At 42.2% G+C, this 15,000-nt stretch overlaps 2 long non-coding RNA genes across 2 annotated transcripts; both read right to left on the reverse strand.

Annotated features, from left to right (window-relative positions):
• Positions 1 to 3,160: 3,160 nt before the first annotated feature.
• Positions 3,161 to 3,783, reverse strand: lncRNA:CR42756 (long non-coding RNA:CR42756). The gene has a single exon (NR_037760.1). It is a non-coding gene; the product is annotated as a long non-coding RNA:CR42756 (long non-coding RNA).
• Positions 3,784 to 7,643: 3,860 nt separating this feature from the next.
• On the reverse strand, positions 7,644 to 8,650 carry lncRNA:CR45679 (long non-coding RNA:CR45679). Its single transcript, NR_125156.1, has one exon. It is a non-coding gene; the product is annotated as a long non-coding RNA:CR45679 (long non-coding RNA).
• Positions 8,651 to 15,000: the final 6,350 nt, after the last annotated feature.

Below are 15,000 nucleotides of genomic sequence, written 5' to 3' on the forward strand. Positions count from 1 at the left end.
AATATAAATCGAAATTATGTAGACACAGTAAAAAACAATTCCAGCCATATTTTGCATCAAAAGAGAAGCTACAGACTTGATCATAATATTTTGACTTTTGCCTGTGGACAAGAATCGCACAAAACTTGTTGGCATTTGCGGTCGCGCAATTCTTTAAGTTTAGTACAAGCAACTAAACTAGAAAGAAGTGCACAATAACTGTAAAATAGGAAACACAAGTGGGTTCCGTAGTTGCAGCCGGCATTTGCAAAATCCTTTTTATGGGCAATTTATTCCTTTATTTGTTAGTGGATTTAAGGACGTAACAGTGTCCACTCCCGCACATCCCAACTTCCCTAACTTCCCCAACTTCCGCACCCATTTTCCTCCGATTCACCCTCGATCCCCATTGGTAGTCGTATTTCGAGTTTAAAGGTAAATGGGAGATTTATCGCCGGCGATTTCCGGTCTACATATATGTGTGTGTGTGTGTGCGAGTGTGTGTGTGTAGAGTTGGCGGTGGGTGGGTGTTTTAACATCTTGGCTGCGGGCCCTGTTTATATCGGGGTTTTAGTGGGCCCTCGAGAGGTTCGGCTTTTGGGCCGAGGGCTTTACAACATTTTGCGAGAACTTGAAGCCATTGGGCGCCAATTGCATGATTCATTTTCGCTTATTGGCCATTAATTCTCAATTCGCCCGATTGAGGACGATATATGTAGGTACATATATGTATGTATGCGCATTTACATTTTTATCGAACGCATTAGATATCCATATATGCTGTAATTACACAATTGGCCGTTATAACAAGGCGGATGATTAATTACTGACTAATACCTGAAACCCGATCTGTGGTCGGGCATCGATGGAATCGGAATCGCCCAGCAGCCCCGTATCGCCCATCCATCCATCCATTCATCCATCTATTTAATAACTAGGCAGGCGACGATGCAGGTCTTTAGCCATGGCCAATGTCTTAGGTGCCAGCTGCGGCAACTTGAGCAGCCAGTTCCGTAATTATGACAGGCGGCCAAAGGCCCCGGACCCCCGGCTTCAGTTCTCTGTCCATGGCATCCAGATCCCAGATCCCATATGCCAGATCCCCAGATTCAGGTCCCGTCCCGGCTCGATTTTCTCGGCCGCAGGGGTGTGGCAACAATTAACAAATGGCTTGCGTTGCCATTGCCATTGACCAAAATAGACATGTTTGCAAAGGGTTACATTCATATGTACATATACGCAGCCAAAACGCACAATGCACTCGAACAAATATATCCGAAGGTGCCAACAAATTTTCAAAAACAATTAAATAGGTATTATTAAAATGTTAAGAGTAATCCTAAGAATTAGTATAGTTATAACTGATAAATTCTCCTTAATGTTCAAGAAAATATATATTCTTTTTGTAGATATATCATAAATAAACGAAGTGTTAAATGAAATAATTCGATAAATTGAAAATACTCAAACGGACCTGTTGAAAAGAACAATAATGGGAAAATTGTAGTTTAAATGTCCATATGCTAATTATCTTCTGTTTACTATTAATTTCTTTAAAGTAGATTTATAAATTACGCTCAATAACAGTGTCGTTAGAAGTCTTACCCATTTGGTTCAATAAATTCAGGAAGTGAGTTGTTGCCCGAATTTAGGCCACTTATTTCTCCCTGTACCAAATGTGGCCTTTTGTATTGTCTTAACGATAATGGCAAGTCGTGGGTATGTAATACGAGGTGGGCAAATATTTGCGTCCGTTTGAGTGAGTGTGTGTGTGAGGTGCGGTGGTGCAGAGGTAAGCCAGTGGTGCGATGAGGTGGTGCAGTGAGCAACAAAAGCAGAGGCAAAGGTAAACTATTATATTTATATGGTCGTCTGCGGATGTGGATGCTGCTACTCGTACAGCCCAACTGTCTGCGCACTTATCTGCAGTTGAGTGAAAAATAAATTCCTTTTAATTAAAACCGCAGCACAGCTCGTGATTTAAACGGCTCACGGCTCAGACAGAATCAGCGGAAAAAGCAGAATCCGAATCCGAATCCGAATCCGAATCCCAATCCCAATCCCAATCTGAATGAGAAGCGCTGTGCAAATTTATTGGCTTCCATCCATAAATCAGCGAATGAGCGACCAAGAGGTGAATCCGATTTAATTAAATAGAAAAATGTTTTGTTGTTTACTCGGCTGATGGGCGAGCGCTAACAAACTGCGAAACTGCGAAGCTGTAGCTGAGAAACCCTTGCCCATCGAATGGGAAGGGAATTCCAAGTTTCCAGTAATTGGCTACTTAAGGTCCTTCGATTGGGGACAAGGACACCAGGACGAGCAGCCAGTCTGGGGACGAGTGCAATAAAAAACATCCTCGTGTTGTAAAATTTTATGTGTGATTGTGTGTCGCTTTACGATATCCTCCTGGCATCCAGCCTGCTCCTCTCAAGTTCCGCCCATGAGCAGGACTCGTTACTGTCCGGAGACAGATACGCCGGACTCGGAGTGGGAGGCCAAGCGGGGCGTGGTCGGTGGGCAAATAGGTGGCTTGGATGGCTTGGTGGTGGTTGGCTTGGCTGGCGACATTTGTTGTCTCAGCGAATTTCGAACGGCAGGACGATGCGATTGCCGTTACCTGCTCACCTACGCCCTGGGGGAATATTTCACGGCTATTTGGCAAGTCAACAGCTTGTTTTATTTTGGCATGTAATTTTCGATGAGTATTTTTATGACTGAAAGGCGACAAAAGCCAAAATCAATTGGAAATCAATGTTGCAGCAGTTTTCCCTGCTTTCGTTTTCACTGGCAGCCAGCTTACAGGCTTAATTACCCGAAATCATATCAGTGGGAATTTTCATTATATAATTGGAATACAAAATAAAGAGAAAAACCTTTAAATGAAAAGCTACATTTTTGGCACCGCAAGCAGATTGACACACAAAATAAAAAAAATTTAAGTAATATAATAAAGTTTAGCACTAGTTCATGTGATGAATATTTATTTATTATATTTTCATCGATTTTCTCAGTTTAAATAAATAAAATAAATAAAATATCTTATAGTTTCTGTATATTTTTGATGACAAAATCAAAAGTTAACCAATTTCGCAATCCCTTTCGGCCGAAATAAAAAGTAATTAGGCTCACATACAGCTGCTGGGAATGAAAAATACTCTGCGCGGCAGGGTGATACTTTAAATAACGCACAATTTATTTTATTTTATATTCAATTTAAAAAGTGTCAACTTTCTTCCTCATTTTGGGCGAATTTTTGCGTGGCTTGTGCGTCGACCTTCTGTTCACATAAAAAGCCCATATGAAACGCATAAAAAAAGTTATTTATGCCCCGCGGTCGGTCGCTTTTGTTGCAGTGCGTCGTGAGGAAATCGCTCCCCGATTTTCCACCATTTCCCCCCTTACTCTCAATTTTCCACGGCGGTGACAAAAAGGCTAGAGGCCTTTTTCCGCAACTCTTTCGCTTTCGCCTTGGCCGGTGAGGTCGAAAAGTTTCGCAGCATTGCAACAATTAAAAGTGGCACAAGGGTCATTCAAACAATTGCCCATTGTTGTTTTCGGGGCAGAAGTCCACTCTGAGGGGTTGGGGCATTTAATTTATGCCACTAATTACTTTAAGAGCTTTGTGGCCGCTGCAATCCTGCAGATTGCGTTGCCTTGTATAAGATTTTCCAGCCCATTATGTACGCCAAAAGGTTCCATTCCATCCTCCGCCATCCATCCATCCATTCGACTCCAAATGGAAAACGGGAGGGCGCCAGAGCCAAAGCCAAATAATATGCAAATTAGAATTATATTCAAACAGTTTTTTCTATGCCACTAGGTAAACGAAACTAAGCCAAAACTTTTACAACATCTTTCGTTTTGCTTCACTGTCTGCGGCTTTGCTGCCTCAAATGACTTTTGCCAACTTACCGAGCTGGTCGTACCCATCAAAACCCCCAAAAAAGGAGGCAAACTTCCAAAGGTTTTTCAGGCTATTTACACTCAAGAGTTTCTGGACATCTGGTCCGGGTATCTCTGGTATATCTCGCACTTTTCGACCGCCCCAAAACAAAAAGCCATCTGAGCACCCGAACGCCCTCGGCGACAATAAAGCTGCTAAACTATAACCGAAGCGGCAACTTTAAACTGTAGTTTATTTTATTGACGTGTTCTTATAGTCCTGACAAGGACCTTGACATGTGATTTGCCTTAATTACAGTGGGACAGGCCCGAAAACGATCTACATTTCGGTGGGGGGAGGGGGGGGGTAAACACTAAAAACGATATTGCACACAAGTAAAAATGAATATAATATAAATATATTCAAAACAAATAGTTTTGTTACTTTGTAGCAGTTTGTTTTTCTTAATTTAAATAACAATTTTCTTAAAATTTTTAGCTTATTTGGTCTAGCCTTGGTTTATGTGGTAAAATGTCAAACTTTCTTCCAGTTTTATGCCCAGAGCTGCTGCCAGTGGCCACATAAATCTCACCTCCGGCAGAGGCGCACACCCCCACATCCTTGGAAGGCGGCCAGGATGAAGCTCATCATCGATGTGCAATATTCTGCTTATCATGCGCTTTTTGCCGGAGAAGGCACAAACAGAATTACATGGCTATAACGAGTGGCACTGGAAGAAGTGCTCGAGGAAAAAGTGGGACCATTGAGCATCACAATTTGCTGATTGCTCGAGTTTTGCTCGATGGGAAATGAAAACCGAAACCGAAACTCATTTAAATCAATATTTTGTTGGGCACGTATGCAGTTGTAGTTGTAGTGGCAGTTGTCCGGCCCGGAAGATGATGTGTGGATCGGACGGGGAATCCCCGGACTCAGCACAATTGTCGGACTTTTGGCCTAGGCGTTGTCCTTGTGTCTCTGGCTCTTTGTGTCTTTGTGTCATTCTGACCAGATGAACAGATGACCACCGCAAAACCCCAGCCAGATGACGCCTGCATGCAAATGTCCCGAAATACAACACACACGCAATTATATTTGCCTTAGGTCGGCATTAGTCCGGAGCCCGAAATCCGGAATTGGGAATCCCGGATACGGATATGGAGACTCGCCGCTAGCCTGCTGCTAAGAGTCATTTCCGCTTCCTTTACGGGCGACAGGCAACTGTTTTTCATATATGCCGAATGCTTCATGTGTGCGGTGTGCGGTCTGCGGTGATTGTTGCGACATCTATTTGATCGAAATGGGATTGCCGAGAGTGGACTGGATTGAAGATGGCCTGACTGCGGAGTGATAGAAGATACTTGCACACACTACACAGTCCATTTCCCACACTCGCACTCACAATCACACTCATTCTCATACTGATACTATTCGAATCGGAGAGTCAGTCAATTATTTGGCCCAAATATTTGCCACTGACTTGACATATTTCTCCACTTTACGAAGAGTGCCGGGCGATAAGCACTCGACAGCATCATCTCCTGGCTTTTGGTGATAGTGTTTCAGCCAATGTAAATAGTCACGAGTATAAAACTTCATAAATTGGCAAGGCAAAGGATGGGACGATCTGATGGCAAAGTGTTTGGATTCCGATGGAAACTTGTGATTTCGAGGGATGATTGCATCCTTAAATGGGAAAGCCCTCGAAATGGAAAGCAAAGGGTTATTTCTTTAAAGGGCTATTGGGTCCGTCCTGTTGTTCATTATTTTTATTAGGACATTTTGTCAAGATATTTATCGATTTCATCAGGACTTCTTGCAAAAAATGATGGTTGTCAAAAGTATAAGATCTTGTTTCTGGTGTCAAAAATCATAAAAACAACTGTAAGAACTTCGTTAAACCTCCCGGAAATAGAACTAGTGAAATCAAGCCTCATTTTCGACAATTCACGTACTTAAATGCCAGCCTTCATCGCTCGTTTTCATCAAAGAATACTGTTCTCCTTTGTGGCTCTTTCATTACATCCTACGCAGGACTCCTGCAGGACTCCCTCTGGGCGAATGTCTTGCCCAAGGAGAACATCCTGGCTGCGTTTTTTCCATTCCCTTTGAAGGAGGACGTCTGATATCTTGTGCATTCAACTCGGTTACTACGCACTTATCTCATCTCCGTAACTGTGCATAGAATTTTGACAGACAATTAGCAGTGGAGCGATGGCAACGTTTCTTCTTTGACTCCCGGTTAGGATGGGATCCCATCATACCCATGCCCATACCCCATACACCATACCTTCACCTACATCATCTCACTTTGTGGGTCTGCTGCACAGTTTTATGGGTGTTTTTCTTTTTATTGTCCTACGCATTTTCTATGACATTTTTGACGCTTACGATTTGAACATTGTCTTAATTGCTGCTTTATGATGTGTGCTCTCAAATGACACGCAGCATTTGCCAACCCAACGTTTTCCGTGATTATGATTTAGTTCAGCAAACTGGTAGGAAACTCGAGCAGTTTTTAGGTGATGGTTGGGGTCTGGAGGCGCCATAAAGATTAAACACAAGTGTAGTAACAAAGATTGTTGCTTTTGGCACCCGTCAGTCCGCCATAAAACAAGACTCTCACCCTGTTGAGTTCACATATCACGAGTGTGAAGTTCTTTAAATATTTGCCGGGTGGCATAAAATATTTACAATGTGTAGCATGTGTGGCAATTGTCAGTTGAAACGGCTGTAAACGGAATATAACTTTGTTATTGATTTGCCAATTGTCTGGAAATAAATTTCGAAAATGGGATTGACATTGGTGGTGTCTAGGAAATAGTAAACGTATATTGTCGACTTAGGTTGCCGATGGGAAGAAACGGGAATGTTAAGGAAGTATATTAGAATTATTAGATACTCTTTAATATTTTCCAGTACATTTTCCTGCCCAAATGTATATTATAAGAATCAATCCTCATTTCTGATCCACTGAATTCTGTGTTTTGCCAGCTTAATCATAATTGATTCAATTTAGCAGCTAGCCGTATGATGATGGATTGGCTTCTCCGAATGCAAAAATTCAATCTACAAGTCTCGGCGCCGCACTCACATATTTACGCAAATGAACGACTTGGACAGGATTAGGGGATTGGGAGTGGGAATGGGAATGGGAACGGGAATGGGAGATTGGCTGGATCTTGGATGGTTCCAGTCAATTACCCGCATCGCATGCATCTAAATCAAAGGCCACAAAGGCAATCGAAATCTCCCGGGCTTAGCAGTCCGGAATCCGGAGCCATTCCTCACCTGCTGCCGCTGCTGCTCCTATCTGGATGAAATTTATAGAAACCATTTGTATTTACGTACCCAAACGGCGATATGTTGGTATTTGTGCATTTGTGTTCGCATAAAAGAGTCGTATATTTAAAATTTGCATTTCAACATAAAATTATTTGGGGAAGATTTTAATGACAAATTATGGCCGCGTAAATTATGGTGCTGGGTGCTGGTGCTTCACCCTTAGCCGGCGTACCTTTCTCCTATTTATATTTATATTTATATCGTAAAGGCGCTCATACAGATACATCCCACCCACGTCGCCAAAATGGCAATAAAAATATTTCGCTACAGATCTTATTCAGCTTTATTTCGCCATTTTTATTTGTTTTCGTGTTGTGGAGTTATGTGTGTGTGTGTGGGTCGTATTAGGGGGCTGCCCCCTGCCCCCAGCCCCCAGCCTCCACCTCCTCCTCATCCTCCTGCTCCTGGCATTGCTATATTTGTTTTCTTACCCGACGCTCTTTTTTTTTTAGACATTTTGCAGCGTTGTTGGCAAAAAAGCGCTTTTATATGTATGCACGGGTATGCTCTGTATCTTTCCGCTTGCCTGGCACTTATCCTGGGGGTCCTGCTGGTCCTGGCTTCGCAGGATGCCTTCGTGCCTCCACGGTTTCCACTGTTGCCACTGTTTCCTCCGTTTCCATGAGGAAGCCGGGACTCCGGCCGTGCTCACCTTGCGATTTGTTTTTAAAAGCCGCTCAGCTGTGGCTCAAACAACTTTCTGCTGCCTTTGTTAAAACAATAAAATTATTATTATTGCTCCACATGTTGGAATTCGAGGACTTAAAATGTTGTTTCGCTCCTGTCCTTTTGCCTCTTCCCATCCATCCATCCATCCCGCCATCCATCCATCCATTCCGAAACCCTCTGAAATTGGGTCTATATCTGGCTGGCTTCCTTTTGCCTTATAATCATCGTTCATCATTCGTGTTGGACCCGAGCCTTGGGAATTTGTCATGCAATTTATTCCTTTTCTTGCGCCACTTTGGCAACAATTTTATGTCATTTGTTGATTGTGTAAATTTCGCGTTTAGCCGGTGAGCCATTCCATTCGAATCCCTTCGTCCTCGTCCTCGTCCTCGACCACGTCCTCATCGTCGGTACTCGGATTCGAAAGGTGCTAAAGGATTTTATGTTCGGCCTAACCGTGGCTTATTCGCGTTTTTAGTAGTCCGGCCAGCTACTTATGGTCGCGATGTCCTCTCCCGACTCTTGGCTACATAAAAAATGATTTACTATATGGCGGGTCTCCCTTTATGACAAGTCGTAAATTGCATTTTATGTCGCATGGTGGCGGGCTTTTTTGTCTTTCCCTCATCCTCCACATAGTACAGATCCAGAACTTCAGCCAGCCAAGAGTTCCTCCCTTTTTGGCGCTCGCACTTTTATTCGTTTGTATATTTGTTAATTAAGATTGAGAACGATGTGCGGCAACTGCACACAGAAATGGCCAATTATGCAGCGTGTTTGCATCTGCATTTGCATTTGCAATTTGCAACAGCAACTATGCAGCAACGATGCCAACTGCAACTAGCCAAGTCGGACTAATCCGCGACCTTTCTTAGCCTCGAGTTGGGCGAAGCTGGCAGCTAGCTTATTTTAATTAGACTCTGTCCCATGATCTGGGCACAAAAGTGGGTAGGTGGCTCTGGCTGTGTGGCAGGGGCGAACACCAAAAATATTCTAATGGGGGGTTTCCATTCGAATATCTGGCTAATTTTATAGATATTGCGGTCTGACTTTAGCACTCGGAATTTCACAGCTGGGAAAATGGAAACCAGAAGACCAAAACTCAATTAAGACCTTTTTAAGGCCGACATTTTTTGTGGCCAGGCTTGAGAAATTCGACAGCTCTGAACTCTTACACAGCTCATATTTCATTTACTTTATAAGCTAGAAATTGAAGTTGTAATGAAGCACTATTTACATATATACCTTTTTTAATTTAATTACTATTTTTTAATTGTAGAATTTTGAAAATTGTCCACTGAAACCCCCTTCGATTTGCCACTGGCTGAGTTCAAATGTGCTACCTTCCGCTGCGGAAATAGCATCTCCTTGAGGAGTCCTCCAGCATCACCTGCCACGCCCCCCTCCCCAACACTCACGCCCATTTGCAGGGTGTACTTAGATGCAGGTATTTGCCTTTGCATCTGTAAATACACATGTGAGTTTCTGTATCTGTGTATGTTACTGCCTCTGTTTCTGTTTTTTAGCTGCATCTGAATCTGTAACTGGGCTTCTTCGAGGATGCGGTGGCGCTTGTGGTTTGCGGTTCGCCGTCGCCTGCTTATGGAAAATGGAAAATGCCAGCGAAAGAAGCCTTTCCGCCAAGAGATTACGAAACGTGTCACAAGTGCAGTCTGCACCTTTTTGAAGTTATGTTTAGAATGGCAGCAGACCCTGTGCGCCGCCTAATGAGTGGAATTAGAATTCAACATATGGCAAAAAAGTCACGTTTTCTGAAATTAATGATTTGGGGCGACTGCGTCATCCTCATTGCCTCTGACAGACACTTGACGTGGGCATTCGTTGGATGCCCGCTCTCAATTGGTCCATTATCTGCACAGCCGAGAAAAAATCTATAAGATGGTATGAAATAAAGATGGAATTTCACTTCATTGAAATGTACAGAGATTAACAATAATAAATACAATAATAATAATTTAACAGTCATTAGTGGGGACTGCACACCTACCGTTTTCTCTAAGTGTACTTATAGTACCATAATTCATTACATTCCTTTCCATCTGCATTGACTATTTCTTGCATCACCTATGCGAGGCACTGATTTTTTCTCTTTGGCGACCGATTCTGTTTAGCAACGTAATTTATGACTAAAAGAAAACGTCATAGGCACAAAACACTGTCTATTGTGCCAAAATTTATTGAATGAACGCGCTCGCCATTAAGAAGCGCTGAAACCACAAGCCAAATTAGATCATATTAAGCCCTAATTTGGCTTTGAAACAGATCAAACATAACCGGAAACTAGGCGAATGTCAAAACTTGTCTCATACATATCAATGAGATCCATAAATTTATAATCTGCCTACTCTGCTCTGCGTTTCATAGCCCTTTAATGATGAAGTGCGATCATAAATTTTAATCCCTTAAAAAAGCCCCAAACCTGATTGAATGTAAGCTCAATTAAGATATTAGTTTTGATCTGGGTGTTAACTTTTGCCGGAGTTTGGGTTCAATTCAAATTCCCAACAAGATATAATACGGCGCCATATAAAACTTTTCTTATTTAAAAATGTTACAATATAAAGTTGAAGAGTATTAAGACATTATTGAAAATATATATTTAAATTAAGTAAGTATCTTTATACCTTTTTGTCTGTTACTTCACCCAGAGGTAAAGGCCTCACTTCCTATCCACTAATCTACATGTGTGCAATCAGACAAATAAATCCACTTTCGTGTCACCTGCCGAAATCAATTTCTAATAAATAGTGTGTTTCTCAGATTAAAACTATTCCAAATCTATCTGGCAGATACACATGGTCGTGAGTGGTTTGGAAACACGCACACAGCCGCACCGAATGAAGAAATATGAGTATGCAAATAGGCTTAAAGCGCACAATCGCAATCAAAAACGACAAGAACAATAACTAACGTAGCGGTAAAGTGTTTAGACACGCAATGTCAATAAAGTATCTTATCTGCCGAGCATACGTTGAGCGGGCGATGGATACGGGATACGATACTCGGATACAAGCGCTCATTCCCATTCTGAATCTCATATAAGGCACGACATCGGTGTTATTCTTTTTTCTCCGCTTTTTTCGAGGGCGGCAGCTGGTGGGGGAAACTCATTCAATAATGCGTGCCTACGAATTCTGATTATATATCGCACGGGTCGAGCGCAGAACAAAAACCAAAACAATGTCAAAGGGTTCGGTTTCTGTGGCGGCCAGTGGGCTTTAACTCCGTGCTTGCTTGATACACTTGAAGAAAAGTTTATTTGATTTTATTAAAGTTATTTAAAACTCTTTGTTTAAGTATTTAGTGCAGTTTTCGTAACACCTTTTATACTAGTTATGTAAGAAAATAAATGAAAATACAGGCATTACGGCTTTCAGAAAGTTATGAGCTAAAGATCCATATTGATACATATTCTTGTATTTAAGTTTATCAAATTCGTGCTTAAGTGTACTAAACTTAATGACTTGGAAGAATTTGATAGAATACATTCGTTTATTGCAGTGTACCGCGTATTTATGTGAATGGAGGAGCGTTTGCGTTTGTGGCAGTGATCTTTGCATGTTTGAAAAACATTTTAGCATGCAGGGCGTGGCAAGTGCGTAGCGGACATACCTACAAACAAACCAGGCCAGAACCCAGAATAGATGTATACAAATATGGATGGGAGACGGGCTGAGATGAGAGACGGATTTACCGGCAAACGGTCTGATAGACAGACAGACCGACAGCGGGTCGAAAATTGCAAATTGAAATGTTACAGTTAAGCACGTATTCGGCCATGGAGCTTGGGGCTCCATGTGCGTTTGTTTTGAGCGTTAAATCGATGCGATGTATAGATTTCGGCGGGATCCTCTCCTGGCGAAAGCGGAATCTATTCCGCATAAACGCTAATGAGCCGCAGCACGGCAACATCGCGGATGCGGATGCGGATGTGGATGGGGCCGAGATGCAGATACCCTTAAACAGCTCAGAGATCTAGTTACAAGGTCAGCTCCAATCGAAGAACTCATTGGGTATGCAGTTCCAACGATTCCATAATTCATTCAAACGTGTGATTTCCATGCTAATTGATTGCATGTTTATAGATTGGTTGTCCTCCCACCGAATTCGACTTGAATTGGGCTTACATGCCCGTGCTCCGCTCCTTTTGATATGCTAATTTTAATGGCCAAATAATCGCATGTATCTGGCTTGTAAGAGCCTAATAAATTGATTAAATTCTTTGGCTTTTATTAGGAAGTTGTCATTAAGTCATCGGTGCGATGCTGCCATTAATTGCTGCCTTCGACAAGCAATTCGTTAGCAATTCGTTAGATACAACGCGCAAACACGCCGAAAAACGACGGATGAGACGCGGCAAACAAAGCCAACATTTGGCATGCTCGTATGTAAATTAGCCAGAAGCACAAAGTCGCAGACACTCCTCCAGCGATTGGTATAATAAATGTTGGAGCCGAGAGTAAAACACATGTAAGGCATGTGGAAATGGGATTTTAAACGCTTAAGCCGAAGTAGCTGAGCTGCCTTTGCCCCCGGCCTCCAGTTCTCCATCTGCCCAGTTTTGCATAGATATCCCCGAAGTGCGAGTATCTCAGATGCTGATGAGACCCATGACGAATGCCCGGCAAATGCAAATGCGAGTGGAAATGCTCACAGCTCACAATACACAATGGACTCGAGTTTCCAAGGAATCGCCCCCAAGTATCGCTTGCAGTTGTTCCTGTCCCATCTATTCAGTTCTATTTCATCCCACATAGCACGCGATCCATTAGCCACACAGATGTATCTCTTGCTGCGGTTTGTTTACGTGGCGCAGATATATCTCGCTATTTTTACATTGCATCCCGCATAACTCCGTTCAATTTCTAAACATTCCCTGTATTTCTTCTTAATTTGCTCGTTGCTCTTCTTTTTATTGAACAGCAGCGGCGGGCCAGTCAGGGAATATTTATTGATGATATGACCACACCTATTTTATGGTCCAACTCCCAGTTTTCTCAGTCGGTGCCAAAAATAGCCACAAATCCCTGGTGCTAAGTCCAAAATAAAAGCCAAGTCGGTGGGAAGTGGAAAATGTGACTGCGGCAACGGTAGCAGATTGCTACTTGTGCACTCGAGGAAAATGCTTTCAATTATAATAGTACCTATGATTAGGAATTGCTTAGAAATTTTATGTTTAAGACTTCCACGCTTATGAACTTCACTTCACTTAATTTCAAATCCTTTCAAACACAATGACAGCACAAATAAGGTTTTTATTTATGGGCTAGCAAGACTGACAATCGAAATATACTTTTCTTCCAGTGCTTCATTTTTCTAATTAGTTATTTTTGACTATTTTTCCCCAGTGTATTGGAAGAGGACTTATGGGAGTGGGCGGTGGTGGGAGTCTGGTGTGCTGGCGACTGGGGCTGAGTGCACTGCCATCTCACTTGAGAATTCTCACACCTCGTGGCTGTCAGTCCAGGTTTTTCGGGATATTTGGGAGTCGGTTTATCTTGGGGGATGCGGCGCGGCGCATTCACGTGCCAGGCTTTTGATCTGTTTAGCATTCCGTGGCACATCGGAAAGTCGTAACTATTGACAAGATCTGGAGCACCACCAAACGGTCAGGTCATTGGAGAGAAATGTCTGGGAGTCGAATGCATTTCATGCGGCACTCGTGTATTTGTTTGCATTAATTTGTATATGTTACTTTAACGATTTAATGCCCAGCACGGCACCGACCCGACGCAGATTCCATAGAAACGGGAGGGGAATCGATTCGAGTCCAGGCCAGGCACGGGCACCCAATGGAGTTCGATCCCCCATTCACCATTCACCATTCCCCAATCCCAGGTGACTGCACTCGGCGGGGATTTTTCTCTGGCTTTTTGGTTTGGTTTTGGCCGGGCGCAAATTGCTCGGGCGCTTCTTTACTACTTCCTTTCCATATCAAATTGTGTGGATATTGCGCATCAATCACTTGATAAAGAACAACAATGCAGCAGCACTCGCATGATGAATAACATCTGCTCTGGTCGAATCTGAATTAAGGCGCAATGTTGTGCCGCAAAAGTGAATAATTCAGGCGAGCAAATATTGTTCGATTTAATTAATTTCCAATTGGCTGTCTAGGGGATTATTATTCATCGCGAAGGCTCATTTCCGACAGGCCTCATTTTCCAGTGCTTGAAAAATATTTTACTTGGCTTTAATTTGCTGTGTACTAAGGTGTAATTTTTCTTAATATGTAGCGGATGCATGCAGGAAGTACAAATTTAAACAAAAATAATCCATTTACCGCTGTTTGCATTCAAACAATAAAACAAAATCCGAATTGGAATTTTCTTTTCTTAACATTTTCGAAGAAAATCTTTTAAAAGATGCTCGTTTAAATAAAGTATTTAGGTTAAAAACACTATTAGGAAAAATCGAAGAATGATTATAATACAATTTGTTTAAGTTTCCTTTGTAAGTGTATTTTAAAATGTTGCTATAAACCAAATTGTAGTAAGCTAATGTACTACATACAAAAAATTAGATGTCCAATTTTATAGACAATAAATAAACAAAGGTTTCTTAATATCTTCATAAGTTTTGCCATCGCTGAATAGCAATTTAAAATGCTTTTCTATCATCTAGGCAACAACTTTCAAGTCAAGCAGGCCTAATACTTGGGCCTAACTTAATGTGGAAATCCCCCAACAACATCCGCGAATATTTGCCAAAACGATTATTCATCTGTTAAGCAGGGAGTATCTGCTGCCGATATGGAACATGGTGTAATCGTGTCTAGCTCTAATTACTTTTACAGCGACAACTTTTATCGCCCATCGCAGCGAATATCTCCGGATTGAGGGGCAATCTTTACGCATAAATAAGCAGAAAGTGGGTGGTGGGTTCTTTTGTTGGCGACCCGTAAGAAGAGGAAATTTGTCAATACCACTTTTAGTAGTGGCTTTTAAAGCAGGAGGGCTAAAGGCATACGCATACGATATAGGTCGCTGTTAAGATCCGAATATCGTATGCCAAGTTTCGTGTGGCTCGCTCTTTCGGGCATTTCTCTTCGGCTGGCTATTCGAATTTCGAGTTTCGAACTCAAATCAAAGCAGACGTCG

This window comes from Drosophila melanogaster, chromosome 3R, assembly GCF_000001215.4.
Source record: "Drosophila melanogaster chromosome 3R".
Lineage (NCBI taxonomy): Eukaryota > Metazoa > Arthropoda > Insecta > Diptera > Drosophilidae > Drosophila > Drosophila melanogaster.